This window comes from Petaurus breviceps, unplaced genomic scaffold (assembly GCF_028583685.1).
Source record: "Petaurus breviceps papuanus isolate PSGF00001 unplaced genomic scaffold, PetGlider_PUasm1.0 90895, whole genome shotgun sequence".
Classification (NCBI taxonomy): domain Eukaryota; kingdom Metazoa; phylum Chordata; class Mammalia; order Diprotodontia; family Petauridae; genus Petaurus; species Petaurus breviceps.
The window spans coordinates 23,792,071-23,817,324 of NW_027187372.1; the positions used below are offsets into that span (position 1 = coordinate 23,792,071).

The 25,254-nt window shown below is 37.0% G+C and overlaps 1 long non-coding RNA gene across 1 annotated transcript in view; it reads right to left on the reverse strand.

Moving 5' to 3' along the window:
* Window positions 1-2,061: 2,061 nt before the first annotated feature.
* The window catches only part of LOC138150914 (uncharacterized), a 68,315-nt gene continuing 45,122 nt past the window's right edge, over window positions 2,062-25,254 (reverse strand). Inside the window, exons 3-4 of the long non-coding RNA XR_011165680.1 lie at window positions 18,606-18,742; window positions 2,062-2,243 (exon numbers count right to left, since the gene is read on the reverse strand). This is a non-coding gene — a long non-coding RNA (uncharacterized lncRNA). The remainder of the gene's footprint in view (window positions 2,244-18,605; window positions 18,743-25,254) is intronic.

Here is a 25,254-nt window from a genome sequence, read left to right on the forward strand (position 1 = left end):
GAGGCCTACAAACAGGAAGAAGCCTAAAGATGACAAACATCCAGTAACCTTGGGAGATGGACATAATGGAAGGATAGGCAGCCTGCTCAGTCTAGGTTCTAAAAAGTTTAAGTACTCCCATTTTTTGTACTGCTTGGCAGCCTTGCCTACCTGCAGATGCCTTTCAACACTGGAGTCTGCTTTTCTGATTGATGAATCACTGCAATCTCTATGTCATTGTTGAAGCCCCAGCCACGTTCACTTCTCTGCTACTTCAATTCCTTCTCTAGTCTAAATCATTTTACCTCTTGATCATTAAACTTGCCCCCAAGCTAGAAACCCTCTTCCCTTCTCTGCCTTGCTTCTTTCCATATCCCAGATCCCATTTATGTTTTCCTTCTTTCATCACAATGAAACAACTTTGAGAGTTTTTTTAGAATTCTAGAACCATCTTGGTTGGTTTAATTTAGACATTTAAAACCATCTTGTTGAATTTTTTTTTGTATCTCCCTGACTTAGCAAAGGGCCTGGCATGACTGGCACATGGTCAGTGTTTAATAAATGCTCTATCTAGTGGCAAAAAAAAGAAAAAGAAATTATCCTGAGAGCAACTTTAGAAATAAACGACCATTTTGGAACAAGTCTCACTAAGACTTCCTGCAAAAGTTATAAGGGAGGAAAATAAAGCTGTTGAACTGATGAATATATTCTGAGAGATCCCACATAGTTCTCAAAAATAAAACAAAACAACTATTGACAACATGCAGACAGAATTTGTTGAACTATATATACTTCTACTTATGAAAGGAATTTCACTAAGGGTGGGTGAGGAATGTTCTTGTTGTTTAAATAAGAATGATAGATAGCATGTATATAGTGCTTTAAGGTTTACAAAGCTCTTTAAAGATACCTCACTGGGGACAGCTAAGTGGCACAGTGGATAAGTATCAGTCCTGGAGTCAGGAAGACCTAAGTTCAAATCAGGTCTCACACACTTGACATACTTACTAGCTGTGTGACCTTGGGCAAGTCACTTAACCCCAATTGCCTTGCCTTTCCCACTAAAAGAAAAAGCAAAAACAAAAAAAGCCTCATTTGCTCCTTACTATAACCTTGGTAGGTGCATGCTATAATTATCTCCATTTTATAGATGAGGAAACTGAAGTATACAGAGTTTAAATAATTTGCTTAGGGTCACACATCTAGTAAGTATCTGAAATCAGATATAAATTCAAGACTTACTGCCTCTGAGTCCAGCTCTCCCTCTGTCTCCCCCTCTTCCCCTCTCTGTTACCCTCTCCTCCCCACTCCCTCCCATTCTTTCCCCCACCTGGCTCTCTAAGGTTGTAATGTGATAATTGCATTTAATGCCATAAGGGGCTTGATCCTTCACTTAATCTTAGGTCTACTTTAGTCATTGAATGAGTGTCACCTTAATCAAACTGAAACCTGGGAAAGACCTTAGCTTAGAAATGCCAAAGTTTCCCACTGCATCTGGGGCCCTCTCCAGTTATTCTGATGGACAAGTTCTACAGGTAGAGATCCATACACTAGTACCTCCAATTATAAGGTGGATCAGGGCAATCACTCTGGATGAAATTTGAACACCTTCCAACTTTTGAAGATAATTGACTTGATGATTCCTTCAACCCATGAAAAATACCAGTGATAGTGCCAATAAAAGTTAACTGAGTCAATTATCAAAGTAGACATCTCATGCAAAATCTAGAATTTTGCTAAAAAAAACAAAACAAAACAAAACATTACCTAAGAAACGTGCTGATATTATTCAGGGTATTTAAATTAATGTAACTTGCCTTGTGTATACTATGTTAATATTATATCAATTTGGCATTTGGAATTATGTACAGAATATTAAAACTACAAGGAGCCTGAGATGTTATTTCATCTAAGCTACTTATTTTCTTCTTTTATAGATAAATAGGTTGAAAAAAAGTGTTATGACTCATGTAGGGTCACAGTGACAGTGTAATAGTCAGAACTAGAAATAAGATTTCTAGGCTCTTAATTGATTGTTAGCACTAAATTACAATTAGATATCAAATAGTCAATAAACATTTATTGAGCATTTACTATATTCCAGGCACTGTGCTAAGTATTAGGAATACAAACATGAGAAAGAAAGACCATCTTTGTCCTCAAGGAGTTTGCAATCCAATGGGGGAAGAAAATCCACAAAGGGAAGCTGAAAGGAGTCTAGATTCCTGGCAGAGGGGCATGGTGGAGAAATCCAGAGTGCATGCCTGTGGGAAATGAAGAGATGATTAGCCTGGGGGCCCTCCACAAATCCCCATGGGAGGGACCCCAGGGGCAGCACTAGTTAATGAGGATTGAGTTCTAGGACTGAAACCAACTTGGAGGATGAAGACATATATAATGGAGGAGTTCCACTGGGTGAGGGTGAAAAACTATGTGTTAACAGTTTGCTTTCCAACCTCTAATCTTGTCTGTTTTTGCTTTTATACTTTATTTGAAATTGCGAGTCTGAAGATGGGTGTTTATCTTACTGCAATTCAAATCAACAATTATTTCTCAGTTGTCTTGTATTTGTCCAGCCAGCTGGGTTTTAGGGCTTGACAGAGTAACAGAGCTGTTCTGTTTGGGAAGCACCAAGAATTCCAAATTGATTGAATTGCATACTGCAGGAATAAAGTCCAGTGCAACTGGAAAGGTAGATTGAGAGCCCGTTTATATGGGGTTTTGTAAGCTAAACAGAGGAATTTGTATCTTCTTCCTGAGGCAATAGGAACTTAGTGGGATTAAGTGAGTAGGGAAGTGTCATAGCCAGATCTGCACTCAAGGGAAAGCACTACGAGCTTTGTAAAGGATGGACTAGAGTGAAAATAGACAAATCGGAAGCAGTTAGGAGGCTGCTGTAGTAATCTAGGCAAGAAGTAATAAGGACCTAAAATAAGGTGGTAGGTTTGTGAGTAGAGAGAAGGGAATGGGTATGAGAGATCTGTGAATGGAAAGATTTATCAGCTGATTCTACATGTGGGTAAAGGACAAAGAAGAGTAAAGGATATTGCCAAGGTTATAAGGAAGAATGATGATACCTTTTACAGAATTTTTTTTGGAGGGGTGAGCTAATGAGTTTAGTTTTGGACATATCAGGTTTGAGGTATCCAATAGGTATTTGGTGATACAGGATTGAAAGTTAGTAGAAAAATTGAGGCTATATCTACATCTACACATACTATCAATAATGTATATATTACTCATATGCATTTAGCAAATTTATATTTAATTATATATAATATATAAGATCATACACACACAGATGTTTGTGAGTCATCAGCATAGAGTTGATAATTAAATCCAATACCATATTGGAGGGATTCCATTATCTAAATTCCATGGGAACCAATGAGGTCACCAAGAAAGAAAGTAAAGAAAAAATATAGTAGGGGGCCCATAATAAAACCTTGCGTAACACCCACAATTAGGAAATAGAATATGGATGATGAACTAGGAATGAAAATTGAAAGAGAAGGAGCAGTTAGACAGAAGAACTCACCAAAAAAATGTCGTAAAAGCCCATAAAGAAGCAACTATCCAATAGGAGAACATGGACATTTGTATCAAATATATTGGGTCTAGAAAGATGATTGTTGGGAAAAGACCATAAGATTGAAATTCTGCCAGTCAGTCAAGATCATGGCACTGGAGGAAGGAGCATTTTGCTAGGAGAGGAGGGAATGGTTATTTTGTTCTCCCTTTTCCTCCCCACCCCTCACTACTGGGTCACTATTCTAACACATTTCTAGAGTTCTGCTTATCAGCAGATAGGGTCCATATTCAATAAAGTACAAAAAAGTTTAACAAATAGTCCTTATCTTCCAGGAGCTTTAGATCTTATTGGAAAGGTAAGATTTATGAACATGAAAAAATGAATAGGATAAAATGGGATAAAAAATTACATAGGATAATTTAATCCTCTATAATTTAAGTGCTAAAATATGTGTTCTAGTTTTATAGAATGTCAGGCTATATCACAGAAGAGCCCCAGTGATTTTTACATCTTAGGATAGATTTGTACTTCTACATTTTAAAGACATTTCAATTCTTTCCAATGATCTCTATTCTTATGGGATCATTAGATCATAGATTCAGAACTGGAAGGAATGTCAAAAGGCCATCTTATCTAACCACCTAATTTTACAGATGAAGAAATGGAAACGCAGGTAGGATAAGTTACTGCTATTAGCCAATCTAAATCCAGTTAATTCAACTGTTGCTATGACCTTTGGGGACTTAAACATGACTTTAATGTGTATGTATGTTTTTGAGTGTCTTTTTCACCTTTTCAACTCATGTAAATGTTAAATTATATTGATTCTACATTAACTTTTTTTGTTATTTGTTTTGTTATTTGCCACATACCCTTTCATGTCCTTTCTGTATGGAATTTAACAGTCATATACCACCTTTCCTGACACACATTCATGCTAGTTATCTATGTATGTGTTTATATGTGTGTATGCACACATGTATGTAATAGAATTTATCCAGCTTCCTCAACTATACAAGTGCAGTTTTCCTTATATACCCCAGTTTTGCTTCCTCCCCCCATTCTCAGACTCACTATACAAAGAATAAGTACCAGAGTTCCCATTAGCATCATTTTTTTGCTTTTTTTGAAAATATACTATAAAATAGTACTATACAAGGTAATAAAAATACATACAACATAAATATAGTATGAATGTATTATAAAAGTGACTGCTGGAAGGCAGAATCAAAACTGAAGTCTTCTTGGAGCTTCCTTACCAGAGTAGATTGAGGATCAAGAAAAATGTTTCCGCCTTCTCTTTTAAATCTCTGCCCTCTTACTTTAATGGTAGCTAGAAGCATATAAAACATTGGATTTGGAGTCAGGGAGACCCTGTGTGACTCTAGGAAAGTCACTTAACTTCTATGTGCTTTAGTTTTTTCATCTGCAAAATTGGAACAATAATAGTGTATTTGCCTCTTGGAGTTGTAATGATCAAATAAGATATTTATAAAGCGTTTTGCAAGTCTTAAAGCAATATATAGATGCCAGCTTTTAATGGCCTCTAAATAATGCACCAATGGACCTTGGGAATGATTTTTTAAAAATCATTCTGATGACTTTAAGTTTACCCCAGATGTGAGGGCATCATTCTCAAGATTTTTTTTTTGTCTTATGATAATATTTACTTGTTTCCTACTGATGTCTTGGCCAAGGACATCTTCTCCTGGAAATCCCCAAATAATATGGGGCCATTTTGCACGAGCACCTGTTATGTTTCTTGACAACTCTCTAGATAAGAGGGATGTTTTCCAAGAACTCTAGTTCCCTCATCTTGTAATGAAATAGCTTATATGTTCAACTGTTACATAGGAGAGAATAATAACATAAAAAGTTCAGGTTACCTTTTAGGATATTTCTACTTCTACTGGTTCAGTCCTCTGCATTAGAGGCATGATAAGGTGATAAATATCTCCCCACTTGTAAAAAAAACTGCCACCACCATATAGCAAAAGGAAGTATTAACAAAAGAGAATTGAGGCATACAATCAATTCCAGGATAAATTTTTGCAGTCAATCTTTACCTTAGCAGAGGAACAGTCTTTAATACAATTTAACAAAACATTTTTCAAGGGCAACCAGATCCTGTCTGAGGTAGGATTTGAAGCCAGGTCTTCTTGGCTCCATGACTGGCACTTTATCCAAAATGGCAACTACTGATACATGAAGAGATTCAAGACATCTAGATATTTCTAGAGCAGGGCATTGGATTAGAGGCAATAGTTGTGGATCAAACAATAACCTGTGGAGAGACCTCAGCCAAGAGATCCAGGATTCAAAACCTGGATTAGAGCTAAAGAAATCACAGAAGCCATAAAGTCATTTATTCAATTAAAGATTTAAGCATCTGATGTGTGTCAGGTATTGTGCTACAAAGAAGAGCATGAAGCAATGCCTAGTTTCAAGGAACTTACATTATATTATGGGAAACAATATATATACACAGAAAATTGAATATAAGTGAGTAATTTCTTAGAATAGGACATGAGCAAAAGAGAACATCAGGTTAAGCTTGCTGAAGAAAGTGGACTTTGAGTTGTTTTGAATGAAACTGGAGATTATGGGATCATATCATAAACAGGTGAGGACAGAGTAAATTCCAGACACGGCAGACATACTCTAGGCAAAGGCACAGATAAAGAATGTAAGTGGGGAGCAATATGTAGGACAGTTTTTTGGAAGGTAGTGTTCACGTGACTTGTCCAAAGTCCCATAGTTACTTAATAATAGCAGAGTTGGGAAGAGAATCTAAATCTTGTGGTTCCCAGCACTATGTTTTTTTCCCTACCTGATGTTATCTGTGTGTATGAAGCAACTCTTATCCAGGAACTGTAATTAAGATTAAGAAATGCTCACTGTCAGGCATTATGGGAATCTTGCCTTTTGTGATTTGCCTAATGGACAATATCTAATCATTAAATTATCCTCTGCCTAAAGAGAATTTAAGTTTTGTTGTTGTTTTGGCTAGCCTAGAGATAGTCTTAGATATAGCCTGCCAGGCACAGAACAGAAACATAAATAGAAACCATACTTGTGCAACTTTTTGATCGTTTGACTCATGATTGTTTTTGGAATTGACATTTAAGTACTCCCAATGAAGTCCATGGGAAAAATAAAATGTCAATATACTCTTATTTGCCAGGTTTCAGCCCACAGTGGGTATTTATGGCAGAGATAAAACCACTAAAAGAGATTTCACTTGACAGTACTACATTGTGAGTATTAGTAGAAAAAGTAAAAACAGAATGACAAAAAATGGGTTATGCACTGTGGGCCAAAGTCTGTCCTCAGATACAAGTACTAGTCAGAGAAGTAAAGTATGAGAGTTAGAGTATAGCATTTGGTCATCTAGGATTGGCTCATTTTCCATCTAATCGAAGAATAGTTTACATAAATGAAGAGGATTTTTAATGATCAGAGGAACTCAGCATTAGGATTTCTTCTTTCAGTTCTAGACATTTTCTTCTGAAACAGGAAATCATTTAACCTTTCATTGCTGCTATTTCTTTTGTTATAAGACATACTCATGTGCCTCATCTGCTCTGCAAAGGTAATCTGGGTCTTTCAAGTGGCATTTTCTCATTCATAGATGAAAGAATAAATGGCAAATGGAATAATTTCCCAGACCTTTTGTTCTTTAGAAGCACAGATTTTATCTGAGTTTTTGTTTTAATGTGGTAATGTGGTAGTCCAATGAAGGAGTGGGAAACCACTATTAAAATTAGTCACCACACATGGAAAAAAACAAACAGAACTTCCTAACAATTCTGTTATGCAGTCATGTCCAACTCTTTGTGACCGCATTTGGGGTTTTCTTGTGAAAGATACTGGAATGGTTTGCCATTTCCTTCTCCAGCTCATTTTATAGAAGAAGAACTGAGGCAGAGAGGTTTAAGTGATGTGTGTAGGATCATACAACCAGTAAGTCTGAGGCTGAATTGGAATTCATAAGAATCTCTTCCCAATTCCAAGCCCAATGCTCTACCCACTGTGCAAACCAGCTGCCTAACAATTAGAGTTGACCATAAGTGGAATGTTCTACCTAGAAAGGAAATGGATTCTCTCTCCTTGGAGATCTTCAAGGACAAACGAGGACAATTTTTTTAGTATATCACAGAAGGATTCTTGTATATGGTATGAACTAAATGGCTGATAGTGTTCCTTCTAACTCTCAAATTCGAAGATTCTGGTATAGAATTGATATCCCCAAAGATTCTTCCCCAAAATAGCTATCAGACGGTGGGGCAACAGATTCTAGAGGCACCTAAGGTCCCTTCTCAATCCTGGCCCAAGCTATAGTGGAAATTACTGAGAAAGCTTTTATTTAACAAACTAAATACATGGACATTATTTAAGTGCCTCTTGTGTGCAAAGCAGTTTGCCAGATACTGGGATTGCAAAGACAGAGGGGACGACGGGGAGAGAAGGAAGAAGAAGGACATTGGGAGAGGGAATGAGAAAGAGAGGCGAAAGGGGAAAGAGGGAGGAGCAACTGATCTCAAAAAAAAATCTTCATTCAACTAGGGAAATATAACATATGCATGTAAGTATAATATTAAGAAAATGCAAGAGGCATACAAATGGGAAAAGGACCCACAAGTACAAAAATATTTATAGCACCTCTTTTTTGTGATGGCGAAGAATTGGAAATTGAGGGGGTGCCCATTGGCTGGGGAATGGCTGAAAAAGTTGTGGTATATGAATCTAATGTAATACTATTGTGGTATAAGAAATGAGCAGGCAAACTTCAGAAAAACCTAGAAAGACTTCAATGAATGGATGCTGAGTTAAGTGAGCAGAACCAGGAGAACACTATACACAGTAACAGCCACTGGAATGACTAACTTAGAGAGACTTACCTCTTCTTAGCAATGCAGAAATCCAAGACAACTCTAAGGAACCTCATGATATAAAATGCTGACCACATCCAGAAAAAGAACTATGTAGTCTGAATGCAGATTGAAGCATGTTATTTACTCTCTCTTTTTTCCTTTTTTTTCTTTTATTTCTCTTGGTTTTTCCCATTGGTTCTAATTCTTCTTTACCACATTACTAATGTGAAAATAGGTTCAATATGAATGTATATGTATAGCCTATATGAAATTACACGCCATCTTGGGGTGGTGAGGAGGGGAAAGATGGGGAGAAAATTTGGAACTTAAAATCTTATGGAAGTGAAGGTTGAAAACCAGAAATAAATAATTAAAAAAAAAAAAAGAAAATGTAAGAATGAGAGGCAAACAGTTCAAGCTCAGGAAAATCGTGTGTGTGTGTGTGTGTGTGTGTGTGTGTGTGTGTATGTGTATGGAAGTGGGAGATAAACTATCAAGTTTATGGTTGACTAGGAGTCCAGTTTGATTGAAATATGAATGAGTAGCATGAAACCAAGATGTAAAGGTAGACCGGAGCCAGCCTCAGAATAACCATAAATAACAAACTCTTCTAGGTAAGGCCTGACTCAAGTTCGGCTCAGTGTAGGAAGGAAATTTGGAACACTCATAGGCTATCCAACAAAGTAATTTATTATTTAGCAATATCATGAAAAGGCTGTTTAATAAGGATGGGGTAGCTCATTCAGTGGGGCACAACTTCCCTTTCTCTGCTTTTAAGCCATGGTGGGATGGGTCAATGGTATTGGTCAAGCCTAAGGAGTGAGCCAATTCCTCTTATACTGTGCTTATGTAACTTAGGCAACCAGACAGCTATGTCAGTGCTTTATGCCTTAGTTCCTTGGACCAATTAAGTTTCAAGGATGATTTCATTATATTTTATAGAAAAAATAAATAGCCTAGGCTGCATGTGGTAGATGTTGTTCCTATGAAACAAACTAAGGAATTTCCATTTGATCATGTAGAAAATAAAGAGTCACAAAAGTTTTTGGAGAGAAGATTGGCATGGTCAGATGTAAGAAGATTATCTTGCCAGCCATTTGGAGGATGCTTTAGAGAGATGTAGAAGCAGCTATGTCAATTGGGAAAGTATTACAGAGGTCCAGATGAAAAATGAGAAGGGCTTGAATTAGGGTGGTGACTATGTGAATAGAGAGAAGATGATGTAGATGACTGATAATTTGAGAGGGAGTGTGGAATTAAGATCAGCTACAAAATTGCCAAACTGGGGGAGTAGAAGGATGTTGGTGTTCTCAAGAGAAGTAAAGATATTTGGGGTAGAGGCAGACTCAGGGACAGAAATAATTAGCATTATTTTAATCATGTTGAATTTGAGATACCAATAAGACATCCAGGAGAGGATATTTAGCATATAGTTGATTCACGACTAGAGTTGAGAATAAAGATTAGGTCTGACTGTATAGATTTGGAAATCATCTCCATTGGTACTGAACTCATGGGATATCTCTAAGAGAGTGCATTTAAAGGAAAAAGAGAAGAGAGCCCAGAAAATGTCTTAGGAAACACCCACATGAAGGGGCAAAAAAATAGATGATTGAAGGTCCAGCAAGAGATTAAGAGTTAGTTGTCAAATATTAGAAGTGCCAAGATAGAGATGTATAAGAAAAACAAAGGGAGAAGATAGTCTAAAGGAGGAGGGAGTAGTTTACAGTATCAAAAGCTGCAGAGAAGTAAAGATTGAGAAAAGGCCATTGGACTTAGCAATTAAAAATTGCTAGTATTCTTAGAGTGGTTTTAGTCAAGCGCTGAGTTCAAAAACCCATTTGCAAGGAATTGAGAAATAAGTAGGTCTTGAGGAATGGAGACATTGTAGATGATTTGTTTTTTTTCTGGGAATTTGTCTGTAAGAGGAGATTTAGATATTGGATAATAGTACTGGAGAGATCAAGTGAACCTTTTTTACAGAAGTTAGTAGAATTGGATGTTCTTGCAGGTTGCAAGGAAAAAGCCAGTAGATATGGAGAGACTGGAGATGAAAGAAAATGAAAATCATCAAAGAGGCAAACTTCTGAAGAAAATGGGCTAGGTATTGTGGTATAGGGAAAAGACTCTTAGACTGGGAGTTTAACAACCTAGGTTCAGTCCTCTGCTTTGCCACTTATTAATTAGGTGGTAAGTCATTTGACATATCTGAGTTTCTGTTTTCTATTAATCCAAATGAGGTTGGAATAGATGAACTTCAAGGTTCCTTCCAGTTCTGAATTTTTGTTCTGTGATAGATGAAATTGAGTGAATAGTTTGAGGGGTGGATCTTGGCAAGAAGGGACACCTTTTCCTAGGACAAATGAGTAAATGAAAAAAGTCTGGGTGAAGATAAAGAAGTGTTTCCAGGTATAGAGTGGGTGAGAAGAAAGATATATCAGTGGATGTCCAATATTTTCTTAGTAAAGTAGGAAATGAGACCACCTAACTGAAGATGAGGTTTCAGAAGGCACTGAACTTGAGAAGAGAAAAATGCTTGAAACCTATCACATAAGGTAAATGATAGGGCAATTCAGTCAAGGAAGAACAAATGTTTTATCTTACCACCAAGAAAGTCCCTCTGTGATTAGAAAACATAAATGTTAATGGATCCCTGTTGAAATGATGGTTTGATTTCCTAAAATTGTGTCCCATAAATCAGTAGTAAAAGCAAAGGAGAAAGATGCTGTGATCATCCAGGGTTTAGGATTGTAAGGGAATGAACAAGGACAAGAAGAGGGTAGCATAAGTGGTGGTGTACAGACAAAATTGTCAATGGAAGGGTCAAAACTGTGAAGAGAAGAAAGTGATTTCAGAGTAGTGGTGATGGGGATTGGGGAAGAAGATAAAAACATAGATCTAGGAAGAGGTGGGCAGAGATATAGATGGAACGACAGAAGAATGTTAACAGGCAATTACTATAACAGAGATTATTACCATAGGGGAAATTCTGAATCCAGAAAGATAGAGGTGGTAAAGTTATTAGTGATGACAAGATCTAAGATATGAATATCCTTATTGACTAAGCAAAAGAGAAGCTATATAGGTCATGAGAGTTGAGTGGGAGGTCTGAGCATATATTGAAGTCCACATGTATCAAAGTAGTGGTTGATTTGGAAAGAAAGTCTATGATTCTGATACTGGTATAGTAGAAAGAGAACTGAATTTAGAGTGCCAAGATTTGAATCCTGGTTCTGCTATTTACAACTTGTATGATTTTTTGACAAGTTACTTAATCTTTCGCTCTTCAATTCCCTCCTATAAAATGATAGAGTTGGGTTACATGATCTCTTGAGTACCACTAGATTTCATTGAGCAGAGATGGGGATGGGAATGTGACATGAGTAAACCTACTATCTAGAAAAATCACTTTAGAATTTAGATGGAAAATGGATTGAAGTGAAGTGGTGGTGGTGGTGGTGGTGGTGGTGGTGGTGGTGGTGGTGGTGGTGGTGGTGGTGGTGGGGAGACTCGATCATTTAGAAGGTGAGAGATGAGGAAGGCCTGAACTATGATTGTGGCTCTTAGAGAAGAGAGAAGAGGATATCTACAAGAGATAATATGAAGATAGAAACAGGATTTGGCAAATGATTGGGTATGTAGGGTGACTGAGAGTGAGGAATTGTAGGATGGCACTGAGTTTGGAAAGCTGGTAACTGGGAAGATTGTGATGTTTTTAAGAGGAATAGTGAGTTTTGGAAGTGGGGAGAATTCAGTGGCAAAAGATAATGAGTTTTATTTTGGATGCGTTGACTTTAAGATACCTACGGTAATTCAGTTTGTGACATCTAAGAGGCAGTTGGAGATGCATGACTAAGAGTAGATACATAAATATGGGAATCATCTACATAGAGATGATGACTGAACCCATGGCATATGATAAAACCACTAAGATATTACACAGCAAAAAGAAAATAGGACCCAACCTTGGTGGAACACCCACAGTTAGTGGGCATGATATGAATGAAGAACCAGCAAAAGACACTGGAGGATTGTTGTAGGGATAGAAGAACCAGGAAAGAGCAGTGATGCAAAAACATATAGAGGAGAGAGTATTCAGGAGACAATGTCCAAATATGTCAAATGCTGCAGAAGGATGGCATTGAGGAAAGGCCTTTAGCTTTGGCATTTAGATCCTTGATAACTTTAGAGAGAGCAGCTGCAGTTGAAAGATGAGAACAGAAACCTGACTACAAAGAGATCGTTTAGAAGAGAATGAGATGAGAGCAAATGGAGACACCAAATATAAATGACTTTTTAGAGGCATTTACCCATGGAGATGAGAGATTTTGGACAATGTAAACTTTCCCAAGTGGCTATCATACTATAGAACCTCAATCATATCAATATTGGCATTATTGCTTTAAACAAAACCAGAAAAAAGGAGCAATTGGCAATGAAATAGAAGGATGGCTCACAGGTACTTTTTTGGAGAGGAAAAGGATGCATTTGACATTTGGGTTTTTATTTTATTTATTTATTTATTTTTGATCCACAGCAATTAGAAGCATCATTTAATGGGATATTTGGTTATCTCATATGGCATGAAAAATGTTTTTAAAATTCTCTCTGACAATGGCATTTCTAAATAAAATTTTTGCTGTCACTAATATTTTTCATACATATATATTTCTCTATGTTTTCTACTAAATCCCTGTAGTTGACCATATCTTTTAATATTCCTCAAGTTCTTTATATTTTAAATAAAACATTCACCTTAGCTCAATGAAAACATGTATTTAAAATCATTTTTGTGATGACAACCAGCTTTTTATGGGGAAATCCCATTTCTTTCTGTAATGTGTTTTTTGCCTTGAAGAAATCAAGTTTTGGGGTAGTAACTTTTATTCTACACAACTGCAACAATCACTTTTAGGCTAGATCTATAGTTTGTTCATGTTTTCAATAGCTTAAGAAATTTATAAAAATAAATAATAATTCCATGCTAATTTGTGGAATTCCTTCTTGCAAATTACTCCATTTATTATCTAGGTTCAAAGTCAAATTCTCAAGGCTGCTTTATCCCTAGCATATCAAATTTACAACTTAAAAAGAACCAACTAACAACAGAAACTTTACCCCTTTTCCTCACAACAGCCTACAGAGGTCCTTAGCTATGCTAAGTTCCTTCTAGGCATATCTCAATTTGCATCTCTGACTTTTACAAGCTGGGTGAATTTGGGCAAGTCCCTTAACCTTTCGGTGCCCCAAGCAACTAAGTCTTTAAAATGCAAAGTAGGTACCAATCTGCATTTTTATTGGGACTTTCCTCATTGAGAGTTCCCTATGGAAATTAAAATATAGATTTAGTTCAATCCAATCCAATGATTCTATCCATTTATATAAGAGAAAATTAAGGGAGACCAATTGGCTTGCTTCAAGGTCCTCTAAGAAACAGAGCAGGGATTCCAATCCAGCTCTTCTGGTGGACAGTTTAGGGAGCAGTCTTTATACCACCCCACACTACCACTCATCTTGTGATTATGAAATCTACAACTCAAGATTTCAATACACTAGTTTCTGTGGGATTTCCTCCCCCACTTTTTTTAAGTGGTTATTTCTTCTGTGAGATAGTGTTTAAGTGTTGAATCCAGTTACAGAACTTCAGATTAGGAGTGTCTAGTTATGGCTGCAGATACACCAGGCCAGGAGATAGATCCTTTAATATACATACTTCTTTTCCATCCTTTATGTCACTGCTGTTCTGATGAAAACAGTTTCCTGGGAGGTGCACTGTATTCCTGATTCACAGTCAAATACAGGAATAAACTTTTAGCTATTTTTTCAGGAGTACAATTCATTCATTCATTAAAATGTCATTTATTGGGACACCTCTATTTGACGGCATGGTGCTCAGTGCTGGGGATGTAAAGACAAAGCAAAGAGAAAAAAAAATCCTAATTATCTAAGAGCTCAAATTCTACAAGTTATTAAGTACTAGGCACTGTGCTCAGCTCTAGGGATGCAATCAAAATACAGTTCCAGCCTTCAAGGACCTAACAGTCTAATAGAGGATGTAATGACCAAAAAACCAAAAAATGTACAATCATGTTACAGGATAAATAGAAAACAGTTATGAGAGGGAAGGCACTAAAATTAATAGTAGTTTTGGGAATGGCTTCCTGTTTGGCTTTGTTCAGCCATTTTCAGTTGTGCTGGATTCTTCATAACCCCATTTGGGTTTTTTTTTTTAATTTTAAAAACAACCTTTATTCTTTGTTTCATTTTTTTTTGTTTGTTTTCTTTTGTTTTTTGCTTTTTTGGAGGGGGAAGGTAGGGCAATTGGGTTTAATTGACTTGCCCAAGGTCACACAGCTATTTTTTTGTGTTAAAATTCTGAAGTCAAATTTGAACTCAAGGCCTCCTGACTTCAGGGCAGGTGCTCTATTCACTGTGCCACCTAGCTGCCCCTATTTGGGGTTTTCTTGACAATGATACTCAAGTAGTTTGCCATTTTCTTCTCCAGCTCATTTTCCAGATCCAGGAAACTGAGGCAAACAGGGGTTAAGTGACCTGCCCAGAGTCACACAGCTAGTAAGTGTCTGAGACTGTATTTGAACTCACCAAAATCAGTCTTCCTTACTCTAGACCTGGAAAACTATTCACTGTACCACTAGCTGCACGATAAATAACTATAGTACAGTGATAAATTGTACTATTAGTACTATTATAACTACATGAGATCCAAACAAAATTCTCCATGATGTGGGAGGAGGGCAAGATCATATCTCCTTCAAGGGTAGGAGCAGAGATGGGGAAAGCTTCATGCAAGATGTGACACTTTCAAAGATAAAGCTGGTATCTGGGTTTTAGAGGGTGGGAAGAGATAGGGCAATCTAGGTATAAGGAATGACTTGATCAAAAAAGATAAGCTAAGGTTAGGGATGTGTCCTTTACCCATAGAAAAGATCTAAATCCACTTAGAGATGAAACTATGACTTCATTAGCACTGCACTAAAGAGTTAAACAAAAATTCCAGAATTTCCATCTATTTTTGTCATTTCTCCAAGGATCATGAGGAACACATTTTAGAACTGGAAGGGACCCTAGTCATCTGGTCTGGTCTACTCCTTTTATGTAGAAGAAAATGGACATGCAGGGCAGTTAAGTTGCTCGCCCAGGATCACCCGTACTACATAATACAGGCAGGATTTGAGATTGGGTCCTTTGACTCCAAATCTTGCAGCTTTCTGTCTATACTGAGCATTTGCTATACTAGTTACTCTCATGTGACTTCTCTTCCCCTGCCATCACTGAGTAAAATTGGCTTCCTATAGGAAGACCTAGGATATTGTCTATCTTTCCATTTCAAATGACATTTCATAACACTTAGGATCACATTTTAATGGATCATTGGGTCTTAGAATTCATAGCTGGAAGAGGCCTGATCATAAAGAAGTTTAAAAAATAAATAAAAGGAAGCATGATTTTCCCAGGCAAGGGAGAAAATCTCAAACTTTTACATAGAGAGCAGCTCTGGAATTTTTATAGGGAACTTTTTACACATCTATTGAAAAGATATGAGTTCTATTTGTTTTAGCAGACATGCCATCTACATTTTACTTTATTGGAGAAAAAAGATAATGGGTGGCTATACTGGTAGGGGAAAGGAATTAACTGGTAGATTAACTGGGAAAGTGGAAGAAAGAGAAGGGACAGACTGTGCTAATTTCCACAGGATACCACTCAGGGATTTTATCTTATGGACCCATTTCAACAAATTTCTCTTCTGAATTTGGTATAAAATTTCCAACCAGATCTCTTGAGTAGGGCTACCTTGTTTGTTTGCTCTTTTTTTTTTTTTTAATTGCAATGTTTCCTATCATAGGTCATAGAGTTTCTAAGGGATATTAAAAACCATATAGAACCTCATGATTTTTATAGATGAGGAAACTCAAGGCCCAAGAAATTAAAGAACTTCCTAATATCAAATGGGCAATGAGTAAGAAAACCAGAATTAGAACCCAAATCCCCCGACTTTCAATCCAGAGGATGTTTATTTGTCCCCCTCCCCCTCCTTGGGGCAGCTCGATAGAGTTCTGAATCTGGAGTCAGGAAGACTAATTTTTCTGAGTTCCAAGCTGACCTCAGATACTTATTGACCCTGCACAAGTCACTTCACCCTGTTTGCCTCAGTTTCCTCATCTGTGAAATAAGCTGGAGAAGGAAATGGCAAACCACTTCAGTATCTCTGCCAAGACAACCCCGATGGGATCACAGAGTCAGACATGACTGAAACTGACTGAACAACTCTCTCAACACTGTCTACTAAGCTTCTTGCTCTTAGCTTAATTCTGTTGTCCTTAGGATAATAGTAACATGTTTGGAGCTGGAAGAGAACATAGAGACCAATGAATCCAGTTTTCTCAGGCATAAAGATGTTAAGCCTCTTGCCTAGGTCAGGTGTCCTATATACTGCCCCAGCACTTAGAAACAGAGTTCATTCCTGAGACATGCATATTAGTCATGTGCCTGGGCCTGCATTTACAGGCATTTTGATCACAGTTACTGAAGCCTTGTTACCAAATGTGAATTTTCTTTCTATGGCTTGCTTGCCTCCAGGAAACTGTGCCTTGATTTTAAAGACTCCAAGTTTGTCCTGAAACAGAGGTCTATTTATTATTATGTTTTTTAGTCCTGGAATAACTCTGATTTTGAATTAATTGTAGTTAAGGATCGCCTACAGGAGCAATAAAGAATTTTACATAAGATAGACTGCAATATATTATAACAGATAATTTGTTCACAAAGTAGTGTAAAGTAAGGATTTCACCGAAGAAATTTAGGACCAAAAATAAGATTGTCCAATCATATATAGGAGATCAAGGTAGATTTTGTTAGCAGCCTGTCTGGCCCATTGATATTCCATTGTACAGAGGAAAGGGACAGCCAATGAGGACCAAGTCCTTGGAGCATGTTCAGAATTACCCCTCCCCTCCCCGGCCAGGATAAATCTTGGCATACTCTAAAGCCCAGGAACTCAATGACCAGACCCACCGTTGACATCATGATACCAAGAAAAGGCAAGAAAGTCCTCCAGCACATAGACCCCAGTCTGTGGCAAACTAAGAGGAGAATGTAGGCAAAAATCAGGCATGGGTAGGTCAAGATCTGAGTCACTGCAGGAATCAACTCCATCTATGACATCTCAGGTCCACTGGAACAAACCCTACCTGGTATGGATGGCACCCTTTTATCTATAGGGTCATAGGATCTAAAGGAGACTAGATTTAGGGCTGGAAAACTCTATTTTAGAGACTATTACAACCCCCTCATTCTAAGGATAAGGAACTAAGGCCCAAAGTATAAATAATTTAGCCAAAGTCACAAAGGTGGTATATAGCAGAATCAGGACTTTTAGCCATATGCTCCATTGTTCTTCTGACTCTGCTATGGCATGTCCCCGTTATAGCATCATGATGTGACCAAACAACAAATGAGAGGGAGTTTTTGGGGGGAGGGAGACAGAGGGTTTAATATCTTTTTGGACAGGTCTATATAGATACTTTTGCTATTTAGATTACAATCAATTAAGTCTATTTTGTCTCCAGAGAATTTTTTTTCCTTCCCTTTTTCATTAAATCACCACAATTAAAAAAAAAAGTTAATCTGAGGTAAAATCTGGCATTGATAACAAAATTGATTACATTACTACTTCTATTTCTGCAGTTAAAAAAGTTATTTTAATATTCACAACTGAATTTTGTAGGAGGATTCAGAGGTGAAGCCTTGCCTAAAGTTCAAGTGGTATCGTTTGCTCTTAATTAAGAATGTCAAGATATCTGGGCCTCTCTTTCCTTTTCAGGTTTCCTTTAATTCCCCTCATCTCTCTCCCCCACCTTCAAGTCAAGCAAAATCTCTAAACATTTCCAAACAAATACTTATTTTTTTCCCCACCATTTAGACACTAAACTAGATGGAACACAGCTTTAAATGAATGAGGTGCAATATTTACTTATTTTTCTCTACTTATGACTTTCCTAAGATACTTACTTTCCCTATAAAATGATAACAGATTGGAGTCTGTTCTAGAAACATTCTGCCATAAATTCAAGGAACATAGAACTATTCAGGTCTTCAGTCTGCTTCCTTCTATTTTTTTGCTTTTATTTTTACTTCTTAAAATTAGATTTAGTTTTCCTTTCATGCATAAAGTAACTCTGGAAGATCAAAAGTAATACCCTGTTTGGAAACAAGCCAGGAAATTCACCAAACCACTTCAGATAGTACCTCCCAAATGGGCAGGAGTCTTTCTTCTCTGTGGGTATTTTGTCAGCAGACATTGACTCTCTCCAAAGTAGATCATCAACCACAATCCCTATGGGAAGACAGGGAAGGATGTAAATTTCTCGTTTTCAGGATAATGTGTTTAGCTTTTCAAGCCATAGTTGGGGAATGAATATAATTCACTCCTTTCTCTCCCCACCTGGTAAACACCTGTGTCACTCCTTTTAAAATCTAATTTCTGTATTACCTGAAGGTTTCTCATGAATCAATTACTTTTTAATAACCATAGGATTTGTGGTGGTCCAATTATTGACTTAAGCCCATCAAAATAATATTTTAATTTTAAAGAAAAACAAGAAGAATTTTTTTAATGCCAGTCTACTTGAAATAATCCTACTTAGGTAAAATTTTGATTCTTCTTGTTGTTACAAAGAATGCATTAATTAAGAGATTTTCCATAATCTTAAGAAAATTCTTCTCAGTAAAATTTTAGGGGTTAAAGCCCAGAAATAAGACCTTTTGCATTTGGAAATAGAAATAGCAAAACAAAATAAAGTGGAAACAAAATTACTTGGAAACAAGGGATTTGGTTTTTAGTAACAGCTCTGAGACTTACCCATATGTGATCTTGAAAAAGTCACTTAGCTTCTCTGAGGCTCAGTTTTTTCATGTGGAAAATGGGATAATACTTGACCTAAGGAAACCACTTAATCACCCTGTGATTACTATAGGAATATAGGGAATCTAATAGCCCAGAGGATTATTGATGATCCTATTTACATAACAAATTAATAAAATGCCTCAGTGTGGCTCCTGTAAGTGCTTTTTTTGTTTGTTTTATGTTGACTTTAACCACTGCCTTTCATTTGCAAGTACCTAAGGACCCTGGGAATAGCAAGGTGATACTGTACTGATCAAGCACTAGCTGAAGACTCATTTTCCTGAGTTGAAATCTGGCCTCAGTCACTAGTTGTGTGACCCTGGGCCAGTCATTTGACCCTGTTTGCCTCAGTTTCCTCATCTGTAAAATGAGTTGAAGATCAGTTCAGGATCTTTGCCAAGAAAACACCAAATGGGGCGAGGAAGAGTCAGACATGACTGAAAAACAACTGAACAATAAAAAAAAAATAGTTGAGGAAACTGAAGTTGAAAGTTTAAGTAACTTATTCAAGATTAGGGTTGATGTCTGAGGCAGGATTTGAATTCAAGTCTTCCTGACTCCAAGCCTGTTATCCCCTGTCATCTCTGGCACGTCACTTGCCTCTCTGGGTCCCCAGTTTCCTCAACTGTAAAATAACTATATTATTGGGGGCATCTAGGTGGCTCAGTGAAGAGACACCGGCCCCGGAGTCAGGAGGACCTGAGTTCAAATCTGGCCTCTGACACTTAACTAGCTATGTGACCTTGGGCAAGTCACTGAACCCAATTGCCCTACCTCCCCACCCTCCAAAAAGCAAAAAACAACAACAACAACAACAACAAACTAGATTATCTTCAAAGCCCCTTCTAACTCAAAAGTTTATAATTCTTTCTTTTTGTTTTTAAGGCTCAACCTTGTGAAGTAGAAAAATAAAAACAAGAAGGGAAGAAACATTGAAAAAAATAGGATAAAAATAGATTCCATCATTTAATCTTAAAAATATTGAATGGAAATACTGTGCAAAATGTAGAGTATTTCATTATTTCAAAAGCAACTTGCCTTCTGCTCTTGATCCAGCTGTTTTGTAGACCTATCCTCAGTGTCACACAAAATTTTCATACTTAGATCTGTTCAACACAACACACATTCTTCTTTATCTCTTTCTTTCTGTGTCATATATTAGTTTTCTCCGACAGATAAAAAATTCCACCTGTCCTTCAGGTCCCAGGGTTTAACTCACTGAATGAGTCAATGAAGAGAGGAGAGAAGTGCATGAGAAGTCTATTGGCACTGGGTCTGAGTTACATGTAGGATTTCTTTTTTTTTTTAAACTTACCACACAATGGTAATTGATGAGTGGTGGCACTGTTAAAATAATCTGAAGAATGAGAGTTTTTTTTTTTCTGCTGGACCATTTGGGGTAGTACTGTGCTGAAGCTGGGAATGGTAGAGAGGTACTATTATTATCCTCATTTTACAGATGAAGGCACTGAGGCAGGTAGCAGTAGAGTGGCTTGCCAAGAATCACACAGCGGGGCGGCTAGGTGGCACAGTGAATAGAGCACTGGCCCTGGAGTCAGGGGGACCTGAGTTCAAATCTGGCCTCAGACACAATACAAAACTAGCCATGTGACCTTGGGCAAGTCACTTAACCCCAATTGCCCTACCTTCCCACCTCCAAAAAACAAATAGAAAAATCTTAAAAAAAATCACACAGCTAGTAAATGTCTGAAGCCAGATTTGAACTAGGGTCTTTCTGACTCCAGATCCAATGATGTATCTACTGTGACATAATGTGCCCAGTAATGACATGCTCCCAACAAAGTATTTACCATAATGAGATGATTAAAATCACAACTCACATTTATGTAATATAAGTATTCTCACATTCATTTTATTCCAAGGAAGTAGGAGTCCAAGATGTGAGGTAACTGATCTTGTGTTATAGACATAGATACTATGAGAAGAAGAATTTGATTACAGTTACATCTGATTTTAAAATCTGAGCTTTTTCCACTCCACAATGCTAGCTCTCCAGGCAACAATTGCCTAGGAACAAGGAAGATTGGGGGACAGATAGATAGGACAGTCACAGCAATCCCTAAGGTCGAGAAATATAACGTCCGCTTACATACGCTCAAGTGTTGAATGCACAACTCTGTTTCCCTTTATACAAGAGATACTTTCCTAAAAATGTCTGTAATTCAGTTGTGGGGTAAATCAATTCACATTCTAAAATATTGTAGCAGATAGAAGGGGGAAATTATTTAAAGGTTCCTTATGGTGAGTATTTTATACATCAAGGAATCCTTTTGGGTTCATTTCAATAATAATGGATTAAATACTAGAAGGACCAGGCATGTAAACTGAAGCAAAACTTTGTGTCCTTTGAGATAGTCTTAAATTTCCATCTTCTATTATCTCTCTTTCTGTGTGTGTGTGTGTGTGTGCATGCACGTGTGTGTATGTTTGTGTGTGTGTGAGAGAATGTGTAGAGCAAATTTAAATTCATATCTCCTTGACACCTAGCCCAACATTCTATTCACTGTGTCACCTAATTATTATATAGCAAAAAAGCAACATTTTTAAAACATCATAATAAAGTATCTTTCTAAAACCAAAAGGAAACATCATATTTAATAGAAGGACCTTAGAACCATTTTTAAAAATACAAGAATAAGGAAATGATAACCATTCTCCACATTACTATTTGATGTAATTCTGGGATTGCTAGCAATAGCAACAAGATAAGAGGAAGAAATTAAGGGTCTAAAGATACGTAAACAGAAGATAGTAGCAGTCCTATGTAGTGATGATACAATGATTTACTTAGAAAATACTAGGTAGTCAGCAAAGATAGTAATTGAAATAATAGCTTCAGCAAAGTTTCGAGTTACAAAATAAACACTCAAAAATCAACAGTATTTCTATGTGACAAAATCTAAAAGGCAGTGAGTGATAGCAAGGGAAATCCCATTCCAAATAACTAAAATATGCATGAAGTATCTGCAGATCAATCTACCAAAACACAAAGAAGACTTGTATAGGTTCAATTACAATGTGATACTTAAAGAAAATACAACTTAAATTGCTAGAAGAATATTCAATTCTCATGGTCAAGCCATACCATTATAATAAAAATGACAATGCTACTAATCAATAATCAAAAGGACCCTTTATAAACTTGAGAAAATTATAACAAAATTCATTTGGAAAAATAAAAGATCTAGAATGTCAAGGAAAATGATGAAAAAAGAGGTATGGTCTTAAGCGGGAATAACACTTCCAGGCTCCACACTATATTATAAAGAAGCAGTCATCAAAACCATGTGGTATTGGTTAAAAAATGTGAGAAATAGATCAATGGAACAGAATAGACAAGGGAGAATAAGAAAAAATGGAACTCTATAACATAGCATTTGATAAAGAAAATGTAATTTACTAAGGAAAAGAACCTTATCGGATAAAAACTACTGGGAAAAGAGGAAAGCAGTCTGGCAAAAATTAGACTCAGGCCCATAGCTTACACTGTATGCAACAATACATTATAAATGAATATGTCACCTTAACATTAAAGATCATACTACAAAATTCAGAAGAGAAGCAAATCACATATATCTCACCATGTCAGGTAGTGGATATATTCTTAATTAAACCAGAGGTAGAAGCTATTACAAAAGACAAAACAGATAATGAATTACATGAAACTGAAAAACTTTTGTAAAAGTAAAATTAATACACCTAAGATAAGAAGGGGGTCCAATGAGGGAAAAAAAAAATCTTTGTATTAAAGTTCTCTATTGTCCAAGTGAATTGTCCAAGATATATAAATTATTAACCTATATATAAGTACATATGTGAACATATATGTGTATATATGCATACATACATACATATGTAAATGTCACATGATTTTTTTTTTACTTTTTTTTTCTCTTTTTTCTTTTCCTATTTTAAAAGAAATGCTCCTTGTTATATGGGATGACTCTGTGGGAGGGGGAAATATACTGTGGAAAACCATAGGGATATAAAAAATTTTCAAAAAAACTTTAAAATAAAATCAATAGCCCCAGTAATACAGCCACATTTTTCCTGCGATACAAAGCCTATAGGTGATACTGTCTGTTTTCTCACTTTGCTGGGTTGTTTATTTTTCATAGATATATGGTTAAACATCAGGCATCCAGGGCATTTCTATATCAAGTTGTCTGTTACTAGTCTGACTTTTTTTCCTCCAGAAGTTGGTGAGATGCTATATAAAAGTTAACAGTCTGGTGTAGCTATTGTGTTTTACAGGATCTATTTTGGCACCATGAACTAATACAATAAATCAAGACTGAGTCTTGAGAACAGGCCACAAAACAGACTGTGCTGAGGTCCAGAAGTACAATGATAACATAGCTATTACCTGAATTACAGGAAATAGACTCAAGTACCAGAGTACAGGCCAGAATTATCTAGTTAGACTGCTGGAAAATAGTGGAAGCCTCATTTTAGGGATTAAGACAATTTTATAAGAGTTGTAAGCCTGGCAAATCTTATGGTTGTTGGTGCTGCTTGGGGCTGTGATTGGGTAAAAATGAATTTTAAATGTGATAGTGTGCACCCCCTCACTAGAGATCTCTAGTCAATAATCATTAGGTTTTGCTGTGCTTAGCAATTGGCTGTATATACTTCCTTTACCACCATTACCACTCCAACAGATAAGGGGCAGGAGGTCTTCTTTTCTCCTTCTCCCAGCATCATCAATCCTTAAAATATATATATATATATAATTTTGCCAAAACCCACTCACTCAAACTCTGGTAATTTCTTGTCAAGAAAGATCCTCAAAACTCCAAATCCCATCATTCTCAGTTAGAATCTAGATCATTCCTGGGAAGTAATAGTGGGAGAATGGGAAAAGAATACCTCCCCAAAATAATATTACATAACAAAAGCTAGACAATCATTTGTCTGATAAAATGGATTCTTTTTCAGGATTGTGTGGGATTATTCACTGGTAGAGTGAAAAAAAAAAACAGATATTTGGAATCAGAGGACCTGAGTTCAAATCCAATCTCTGCCACTACTTGTTTGATACTGGCAAATCAGTTTGTGTGTGTGTGTGTGTGTGTGTGTAGGGGGATGATGATCTCATGGGGGGGGGGCCTTAGTTCTTTAAAAAATTAGAGGTTAGATTACATGGCTTCTAAAATTTTCCCTCAAGGAATGGAGCCAAGATGGTGGAGTAGACAGGGACTCACCTGAGCTCTTCCAAATTCCCCTCCAAGGAATATTAAAATAACAACTTAAAGTAAATTCTGGAGTAGCAGAACCAAAAAAAGACAGTGTGAAAAAATTTACCAGCCAAAAACAACAAAACAACTTAGAGGGTCAGGAGGAAATATCTGTCTCATTGGGGTGAGAGGGATTACAGTCCAGAGGAGGCTCTGTGTCTCAGCAAACCAGAAATAGACTTGGGGGCCACACAAAGCAGCAGCTTCCAGAGTTTTTAGCCCACAGATAGTAAGGGGATCATACAACTAGTCAGAAGGAGATTGTGGGGGCCCTTTGCTAGTACTGTGTTCAGGACTCTGTTGAATTGCTCATATGTGGTTCAAGTGTGCAGTCCTGAGGTAAGGCAGAGCACTAGCAGGAGCAGGGACCCTAGTTCCAGTTCCAGGGCAGAAAAGAGTGCTTGTGATCATGGATCATAGAACAATGGACCTGTCTAAGAATAGGGACCACAAGTTACTTTAAATCATATTGCCTTAGAAGAACTTGAACCTTACTCTCATCTGAATTGACTCACATAGGGAATAACATATATACTTAGAAATTAACTTACCTTAAATTAGGAGGAAAGGGAAATTAGAGAAAGGAGAGGGCCTGATAGAAGGGAGAGGGAATGGGGGAGTCAGTGGTCAAAAACAAAACACTTTTGAAGAGGGACAGGGTGAAAGGAGAGGGAGAGAGAGACA